The following is a 10017-nucleotide window of genomic DNA, read 5'->3' as shown; positions in this document are numbered from 1 at the left end:
GGGACCGGGGCGCGCGGGGCGTGCGGGGCGGGGGCCGGGGGGCTGGCCGGGGAGAGGCACGACCCGGGGGCCGTTGGCGGGGAGGTCTTCCCCGCAGAGTGGCCGCCAGACGACGGAAAGTTTTTTGCATGCAGCCCTTCCAGCGTGTCCTTCCCTCGCCGGCTCCCTGTCGTCCACGGTGAGGCGCCCCCCCCGCCCCGCCCCGCGGAGACCCCCTGCGGAGACCCCCTGCGGAGACCCCCCGCGGCCCAGTGCGGAGGAGCCCGGCAGGGCTTTCCCCCTACGAGCATCCCAAGCCGGGGAGGGACCCTGGTGATGACCTCTCCTCCCAGCCACCACTCCCTTCTCCCTTTCTGTCCTGTCACGGTGGACCTTGGGACCGTGGAGGATTCCGCGGATGCCTTTGGGAGCTGAGACCCATGGGTAGATGGAAGTGGTTCTAAAAAGCAGGTGAGTTTGGGGCGAGAGCAGTTGCCTACCCAGCCCAGTCAGGCTGCGGGACATTGCAAAGCTCAAAACTCAGGGCCGCGGTGCCCCCAGATGCTCTGCGCGATGCGTGTCTCGGGTTCTCCGGGAACCACTGCGCGGACCTTGCTCCAGGACCACGATTCCGGGAGAGCACATTCACCGCACGGAAGATGCCGCTTACTGGGCCAAGCCCCTGTAGCAGTTTCCAGCCTCCCTACCCGTGATGCGAGGGTGGCTCGGATTAGCACCTGCAACCTAGGGCCAGGCATCTGACTCCTGGGAGCATTCACTCCTGGCGTAACTGCTCTAGCCAGCTAGAAAGGAAGCGTTCGATTTCTTCTGAATTCTGGATGTTTGATGCTTTAGCTGAGATTTCGCCTCCTCTCCCTAGGGGTGGGCAACAAAGGCCTTAGAAGGTCTTCTGGTATCTCTTTCTTGTTTTCTCTCTTTGAATCCTTTTGTTTCCTAGGAATTACCGAAAATATATGGTCACTCCCCCACAATGGAACTATTTGTCATTTTCCCCAGTACCCTTTTAGTTCTTACCGCTTTTGTTTCTGCCCCGTGGCTGAAGCACAATGATTTGAAGTTGCTCCGTACTGACTGAGTTCTGTCCCGGCTGTGCCATCTATCTGATGCCCTTGCATTTGGCATCCTGTACCTCAAAGCCAGGGTTAGGATGGGCAATGAAGGAGGAGCTATGGATTGGTCTTTGGTTGTGATATTTGTGGGAATGGGCTTGACCCAGACAAATTTGATTCACCTCTGCTGTCTTTGGAAGGGTTTCTACATAGGAACCACTAAGTGGCTGAGATGCCAGTGAGTGGAAAATTCTCATTTTAAGAATTGGTGGTATTAACAAAGATGTATTACTTTTTGACCTCTTAAGATATGCTAGACACTGTGCTTAACACTTCCTTCCAAATACCCATCCATCCATCCATCCATCCATCCCTTTTCCACAAATATTACCTGTCATGGACTAGTGCCTTCCACAGAGGAAGACAAATGAGACCTAGCCCCTTGTGGAGATGCAGTCTGATGGTCTCTATGGAAGAAGGAAGGTGTGAAATTTATCAACTCCTTGGAAAAACAACACAAGTGTGCAGTGACTGGCCAAGGCAGTGAATGGTAGGGTCTCTCAGAGCTGTGCCTAATCATAAGAGGAACTAAACTGTAGTTTGGAATGACCAGAAAATGTATCACAGAGAAGATAGGGTTTGCTCTGTCCCTTAGAAATTGGGGAGGATTTATCATGGTAAGGTGACGACTGGTCTTGCCAAGGGAAGGGGATTGACGGTATTAATGGAGGCTTCAAGCTGAGCACAAGTGTGGTGTGTTTGGGGGGTTGAACATGGTTTACTTGGGATGGTGGGTTATTATTGGGGGTTTGGAAGTATAGTCATGGCTGGGTCAAATTATGGAAGGCACTGAAGGGCAACCTAAAGAGTTTGGGTTTTGTTTGACAGTGGGGAGCCACTAAAGGGGCTTTCTGGTGCATAAGGGTAAGTAGAAAGGGTGACTTGGAAAGGCTGTGGTGCCCAGGACTTACTGGATATGGAAGCAGATTAGAAGTAGTGCTGCAGTGTGTGTGTGTGAAGAAGTGAAGGCCAAATGAACTTTGGTGGTCCCATGCAGATGGAGAGGAGGGGGCAGGTATGAAAGACTCTGTGAAGAGAGCCTCATCAGAAGGTATGTTGTATGGCTGGATTTGGGGGGAGAGAGAGCTCAGAGGCCTAGGTAATTAGATCCTGGAACATTTTCCCTTCCCCTCCTGCTTTCTGATTTTCCTTCCACTTTTTCGTGTCTATTTCTGTATTGTGCATGCAAGGGAAGATGTGGTAGGCAGCCTCTAAAATGATGCCAGTGATTCCCACATCCTGGTATTCATGTCCTTGTGTGATCCCCTCCCTTCAGTGTGGGCCGGACCAAGGGACTTGCCACTAACAAATCGAATATAGCAAAACAAATGGGATGTCACTTCTGAGGTTGGTTCACAAAAAGACTGTGGATTCTATCTTGTTCACTCTTGCTCTCACTGGAAGCCCCCCTGCCATCTTGTGAGCTGCCCTATGGAGAGGCACAGGTGGCAGGAAACCGGGGGAGGCCTCTGGCCAACAGTCAGTGAGGAATTGAGCCCTTGGTCCAACAGCCCATGAGGTGCTGAATCCTGCCAATAGCCACGTGAATGAGTTTGGAAATATATTTTTCTCCAGTGGAGCCTTGAGACAAGACCACAGCCCTGGCCCACGTGTGTGAGAAACCTTGGGATAGAGGCACCCAGGTAAGTCATTCCTGGATTCCTGACGCCCCCTAAACTATGAGATAATTGGTGTTTGTTGTTTTAAGTTGAGAAAATTCTGGAATAACTGGTTACGTAAGAATACATAACTAATACAGAATGGTTTGCATATAAAGGGATTAGATAACAAAGCAATGTTGTCTGAGCACTGTTCCTTGGTCCTCATTTGAGCCTCATTTGAGTCTGAATTGTGTATCATCCTTGCCAGCTTGGTGGGACCGGTTGACTCTAGTATCTCCTACATGCTGAGTTTTATAATTTACCTTTACCTCTGGGTACTCAAGTTTTTTTGCTATTTAAACTCAATCACTACTTTATGGAAAGAATTCACCCATGACAAGGTCATGATATAACTGTTGGAAACAAGTCTTTACTGATTGTGGTGCTGTCACACTGGGGCCCTTACAACCCCGCCATCCTTGAGGTGTGTGGAGAGTAGTGTGATGAAGGGACTCAAGCCCAGTGGTTGTAAGCTTCCAGAAAATTCTCCGCTCTCAGGAGCCATTTTAAACCACCCAAAAAACCAACGGTGGCTTATCATCCTGAGGAGTCAGGTCACCTCAGTCTCAGAGAAACAAGGCAGTGGTCCAGTATTTTAATATTAGTTTACGCCCCCAGCCAAGTCTCTCAAGTAGAGATTATTTCTACACAGCACCCCGAAGCCGATATGACAGCCTAAATATTATTCCCTTCTAGCTGGGAGCATTTTAGTTTGTAACATAGTGAAGTAGGGGCTGGAACCTAGAAGTGGTTTAGCATCTCTACAAAATAGATGTTGGATACATTGCCTGTTCGCTGATAATCAGAACGCGTATGCATTACTGCAGTTAGACTTCTGCAGTAGAATTGCGGTTTCTACCCTCAGCCTTGCCCAGTGTCTGCACTGACTACAGAGATAATAATACCAACTTTGTGAAACTCTAACCCACCTATGACTTAGTAACTGGAGAACATGGCTGTCAATTAAAATTATACCACTGGGAGCCAGAGAAGGACAGAAGCATTGCTCATCAGACTACTAGACTTCTACACTTGACTTTAGATGAAAATTGAGGTCAGCCGGGAGTAGCATTTGGGTCAACATGGTGCATATAAAGTATTATATACACATCTATACTTACATCTCAATTATACATACGGCAAATCTATTGCAGACTGGAATTCCTTTTGGTAATAAAGAGTTACAAATATTGTTAGTGGCAACAAGAATTTTATACATTCTTAATAGGTATAAATTGACCCGCAAAACAATCATTTAAAGCGTATTAGTACAATGTTTATGTGATAAAACTGTCTAGCAAAGGTATAACACCTTCTTCCCTTCATGATTAATGTTTGGGAAGATAAAAGGGGTGTAAATATTTTTATTGTTTTATCATCTTTCTTAGAAAAATAACAGTGGTTGATTTAATTAAAAAGGAGACTCTTCTATAGACCAAATAAAGAAATGAGTTCCACAGAGATGGCAGTAGAAAATACCTATTTAATTTGAATAACACCTGGTTCTGGAGAGATGTGCATCTAATACGCAGCCTGCATTCATTTAGTCTGATTCATGCGCTTTTACCTCCTTATTGAAAAGAAGAGAAGAGGTAATATTAGCACTCTCATCTGAGGATCTTAAGCTCCTGCTGGGGTCGAGGTGCTGTGTGTGCAGCCTACTTCCTACCTAGACTGTTGTTGGGAGCTTCCTGGAGAGGAGAAAATGACATTCCATTAGAATGAGGCATCCCTGGAATTGTTTGATGTTCTTTGTCTTAATTGAATCCATCTATCCCATCTGCCACTCTTCTCTCTAAATTTATTTCCCAAACCCACTCTCTCTGAGCATTGTAATTGGGGGGGGGGGGAATTTGTTACATACATTGTTACCTTTTGTAAGAGCTCGCAGCATCTGGAGGGCAGGTGTGCTGTCTCCCTTGCCTTGTTAGACAAGATTACCTGCCTCTTCCCTGACCCTCACATGTCGCTGGATCAAAGGGGACCGGGAGAAAAGACCCCCAGTAGCAACGGGAGTAGGAAAGAAAATAGGAATTCCAGGCTTTGCGGCTTTGGGGTATTGGTTTCAGTATAAGGCCCTAGCCATGTGTCTGATCCAAACAAACAGGGACTCTAGTGATAAACAGAACTACAAAAACATGCAATTTGCATTCTGACTGGCAGAAAAGTCCAACACGGGAATGCATGGTGTTGAGGGACAGCTGCCTTGACAGCCCGGGCAGACTCATCTGGGACTTTGCTCTCTCAGGGCTCCCTGGAACCCCTCTGCTGCTGCAGGCCAAGGAGGTCTCTGCTCCCCTGAGCGTGGCAGAGCCTGCCCCATTTCTGTCCATCGCTCTTCTTCAGGGGTGAGGCAGGAGAAAAGATAGCGTCTCTTTGGCATTGTCGTAGAAATCACTTTTGGCCCTTCACCTGAATATAAATATAGACAAACTTAAGACTCATGGGCACTTATTAATTGGAGCAAAGCCGCCCCCCCCCAACCCCTCCAAACTCACCTGTTCATATAGCTGGCGAGGCGGTGCGGGGTTGGGGCCAGAGCAGGGGCTTGAGATCGGCAGGTGGTAAATGAGAATCGCTCTTCAGTCATTTGCTTGAAAACCTTTCTTCATCCATCCCAACCTCAGTTTTGCAATCTGTTAAATGGCTACCAAGGTTCCTCTCTTCAGATCATTGTGAGGATGAAGTGAGATTCAGGGTATGGAGCCCCCAGCCTAGGGCCTGGTGCACAGCGGACCACTGTAAAAGTTTGCTGATTCTTATTTTATTTTATTTTATTTTATTAAAGATTTTATTTATTTATTTATTTGACAGAGACAGAGATAGCGAGAGCAGGAACACAAGCAGCGGGAGGGGGAGAGGGAGAAGCAGGCTTCCCTGAGGAGGGAGCCCGATGTGGGACTCGATCCCAGGACCCTGGGATCATGACCTGAGCCGAAGGCAGACGCTTAACGACTGAGCCACCCAGGTGCCCTGCTGATTCTTATTTTAGCTGCAATGTGTTGTGTAGACAACAGCGGCTAGTCAGAAACAAGCCGACCTCTGATGCTAGGAGGGCTCCTGTGGTTGCTTCTGACCATCCTTCTACTTAGAAAGGAAACCCAAGCTCCTGTTCCTTCCTATGGGCCTGCTGTCCCGCATCAGTTGGTGGAGACTTGTGTCAGCAGTCTTCTGCCTGAAACTTCATCTGATGTGGACTTCAGGGTAGGGCGCATATCCCTTTGTTCTGGAGAAGGCCCTTTAAGACTTTTCTGTTCTGCCAAGGAACTGCAAAATCCCACGTGCTTGGAGGCAAAACTGCTTTTGCACAGCAATGAAAATAGTTGTCCTAATAGTAAGCCAAGTGGGGTCTCTGCAAATGACTTCCTCCCTCCAAAAACAGTTTATTGTCTTTTGTAAAAAGCAATTTAATATTATATTCTAAAGGTTACATATGAATGTGTTCCCATGAGATAGTGAAACGGTAGTGATAAGGAGAAAATTCCCTTTGAGTATTTCCTTCAAACGTGGACACGTCCCTGCCCCCAGATCCTCCCATGCCTCCAACTCTGAAGGCAGTTTTCCAAACCATTCTCTATACATTTACCTACTGTCTATATTTATCATCACAGGCATAGATGATATTGCCACATGTGTGTTCTTATTTTCTTTTAAACATGAGCAGCGTCATTTTGTAGAGAGATGTGTTTTATCCCTGGTTGAGAAAGAAGCCTTGCATGAGCATAAACAGGATTGACAGTGCAACAGACCATTTTGTGGATATTTTTCTGCAGCAATTTTCTTTTTTCACACATGCGATTGCATGTCATTATAAGCAGAAATACCTTCTTCTTTTAAACTGCTGCATACTATTCCATATAATGGTCTGGAGTCTGTCTGTTGTCCTAGTGATAGACATTGAGGTTTCTGGTTTTACAAAAAACAGAGTGGTCAACATCTTTATTTTTAGATCTGCTTCCTGGGCATGAGGGAGTATTTCTACCCCAAAGTAGAATTGCTGGGTATGCGCATTTTAAATTTTCATAGTTCTGCCAAATTGTCTTCTGAAGTAGCTGACTGATTCATGCTCCCACTAACAGCATAGGAATGGGCCCATTGCCTCATGCCCTAATTCCTACCCAACGTTTTCAGACATTTTAATTTTGCCAATATTAGGGTAAAAACATATCTTGTTTAATTTTCACTTCCCTCATTTCTGGTATATTTTTGAGCATTCGTTCTTATGTCCATTGTATTTTTACTCTGCAAATTGCTGTTGGTACCTTTTGATGATTTCTTATTGGCATTTTCAGATCTTTTTATTGATTCTTAGGAATTCTCTGTACATTCTAGATTGAGAGCTTTTGTCTGTTTGAAAATAATGTAATTTTCCAGCTTGATGCTTGTCTTCTTTTAACCTCATGTGTGGCATCTTTTCTATACACTTTTTTTTTTTCATTTGGTTGTAGTCAGGTGTATTAGATTTTTCCTTGAGGCTTTTTGTGTTTTGTGTCTTGCTTAAGAAGACCTCTTCCCCCAAGGTCACAGAATTTTTTCTTATATTTTTTCTTTATGCTTTACAGGTTTTTGTTTTTACATTTAGCTCTTAGATATTTTTGGTTAATGATCTGAGGTAAAAATTTAACTTTTGATCTTTTCCCAGTTACCAGTTTTCCCCAGGCATATATTGAATAGCTTAGCCTTTCTTTCCATAGAGATCAGTCATACACTCACTTCCCAAATACATGGGTCTGTTTCTAAGCTCTCTTTTCTGTTCCATGGCTTGGCCTGTCTTTTCCATACCAAGTTAACAGTTTTAACTGCTCTTGTTTTATAATATGTTTTGCTGGTGTGTCGGGGAAAAAATGTTTCTTTTCCACTATGGACTGAGAATCCTCTGTCTTGGTCTGTTTGGGTTGCTGTAACAAATTACCACAGACTGAAGGGCTTATAAACAACAAAATTGTCTTTCTCACAGTTCTGGAGGCTGCAAGTCCAGGACCATGGCATTGGAAAATGCCGTGTTCAGTGAGGGCTTCTTGGTTCGTAGATGGCACCTTTTTACCATGTCTCCACGTGGTGGAAGGGGCGAGCTAGCTCCCTAGGGTCTCTTTGATAAGGCTTCCACCTTCACGACCCACTCTTCCCCCACCGCCAGGCCCCAAAGGCCCTACCTCCTGACACCATTTCCTTCAGGAGTAGGATTTCAACCATATGAATTTATGGGGGGACACAATCATTCAGACCACAGTACTCTATCTCTTGGGAAGTATTTTTTATTCCTGAAAAGTGTGTTATAGGTGTCATTGTTCAACAGTTGTCATGGGGACATCTCAAGACGGAGACCGGCCCATGTGAGGAAGATCATTGGAAACCTGACCTCATGCCCATTTCATGGTTACCATAAAGCTTGGGCCAAGGGCTACAGCCAGCTTGGACTCATGGGGAAAGCCTCCCCCAAGGTGATTTTCCAAACCAAATATCTCAGATTTAGGAAAATGAATTGCTTTTTTAAATTTTTTTTTTTTTTGAGATTTTATTTATTTGTGAGAGAGACAGAGAGCATGAGAGGGAGGAGGGTCAGAGGGAGAAGCAGACTCCCTGCTGAGCAGGGAGCCCGATGCGGGACTCGATCCTGGGACTCCAGGATCATGACCTGAGCCGAAGGCAGTCGCTTAACCAACTGAGCCACCCAGGCGCCCAAGGAAAATGAATTATTGAGAGATTGTCCTTCCAACTATCTAAAAAGGCTAACCCCTGTGGTTAGTGGTTGAGACTCTATGGGGATATTCCCGTCTGTCAGTCATCCCAGGGTGAGAAGAAGGGGTCATGAGCACTAGAGGCTGAAGCAGAGGGAGGGAGCAGATCTGGGATGAGGGCTGAGCTCCCCCCATGTGGGGAGCAGGTAGGTTAGAGCCTCTCATGGGCCAGGAGCCGGGCCAGGTAGTGTCCAGTAGGGGACCCCTTCTGGGATGATGACCTAGCTATGAGTCAGGAATCGTTCAAACCCAGTAACCAGTCATAAGGTTTTCTGTGTTGTCTTTTCTTTTGCTTCCCTCAAGGTTTTAAATGGCCTGGTCTTAGGTAGCGGCATTGTGGGAAATTGAATCAGGGGCTTACACTTACATGGGAGCCATAGATAGAAGATTGCAAGTTGCTGGCTTTACTTCCTGCCAGTCCTGTGTGGTAGCAGTTCCATTATTTGAGAGAAGAAGGCAGTCGCCGCACCCTGGGAGGTGGCCAGGCACAAAATGAGCAGGGGACAGCCCCCAGCAGTCCCTAACGCCTTTCTTCTAGCCCCAGCCCAATACCCTCAAAAGGAGGAAATCCTGAAAATGAGAGGCCAGAGTTTGGGTTATATTTATATGACAGGCCAGAGTTTGAGTTATATTTATATGACAGGCCAGAGTTTGAGTTATATTTATATGACACCTAATTTTTCCACCTATGCAAATACCTTGGCATTCACAGACTCTGGCTAAGCAAAAAAAAAAAAGGTCTCTTCTAACGCCTAGTAAATAGTTAAGTTTGGGTGGGAGGTGGGGTATCTAAAGGAATTGCAACCCTTGTTTCATAACTGGAATGAGAGAAGTTGACAGAAGCCTGGTATCTTTAAGTTCATAAAATAATCGCTGCAGAACTTAGAGTAAAGCCCAGGTCTCTGTTGTTTGGAGGCCAGCTTATTTTAGATTACTACGTCCCGGGCGCCTGGGTGGCTCAGTCGGTTAAGCGACTGCCTTCGGCTCAGGTCATGATCCTGGAGTCCCGGGATCGAGTCCCGCATCGGGCTCCCTGCTTGGCAGGGAGTCTGCCTCTCCCTGTGACCCTCCTCTCTCTCATGTGCTCTCTCTCTCTCATTCTCTGTCAAATAATAAATAAAATCTTTATTAAAAAAATAATAAATAAATAAAGTTTCACTGGGCGCCTGGGTGGCTCTGTCGGTTAAGCGACTGCCTTCGGCTCAGGTCATGATCCTGGAGTCCCGGGATCGAGTCCCGCATCGGGCTCCCTGCTCGGCAGGGAGTCTGCTTCTCCCTCTGACCACCCCCCCCCATGTGCTCTCTCTCTCTCAAATAAATGAATAAAATCTTTAAAAAAAAAAGAAAAAACCATAGATTACTACGTCCCAAGAATGATACTGAGGCTATAAATTTACAGTTCCATGTAGGCCAGTGTTTCTCAACCAGGGATAATTTCGCTGCCTCCCCTCCTCACTCCAAGTATATTTGGCAATGGCTGGAGACATTTTTGGTTGTCCTGACTGGGGC

At 46.2% G+C, this 10017-nt stretch overlaps 1 long non-coding RNA gene across 4 annotated transcripts in view; it reads left to right on the top strand.

Moving 5' to 3' along the window:
• The first annotated feature begins 53 nt into the window (after positions 1 to 53).
• The window catches only part of LOC118020638, a 32537-nt gene continuing 22573 nt past the window's right edge, over positions 54 to 10017 (top strand). For 2 of the 4 annotated variants that reach the window (XR_004681973.1, XR_004681970.1), the window contains exons 1-2: positions 206 to 450; positions 2685 to 2752. This is a non-coding gene — a long non-coding RNA (uncharacterized LOC118020638). Of the gene's footprint in view, positions 179 to 205; positions 451 to 2684; positions 2753 to 8066; positions 8212 to 10017 lie in introns of those variants that run through there. The other 2 variants (XR_004681972.1, XR_004681971.1) reach the window with 2 other exon arrangements.

Source organism: Mirounga leonina, unplaced genomic scaffold (assembly GCF_011800145.1).
Source record: "Mirounga leonina isolate KUSES-001 unplaced genomic scaffold, KU_Mleo_1.0 Mir_174, whole genome shotgun sequence".
Taxonomy (NCBI): Eukaryota; Metazoa; Chordata; class Mammalia; order Carnivora; family Phocidae; genus Mirounga; species Mirounga leonina.
This window is presented reverse-complemented; position numbering and strand designations above follow the sequence as displayed.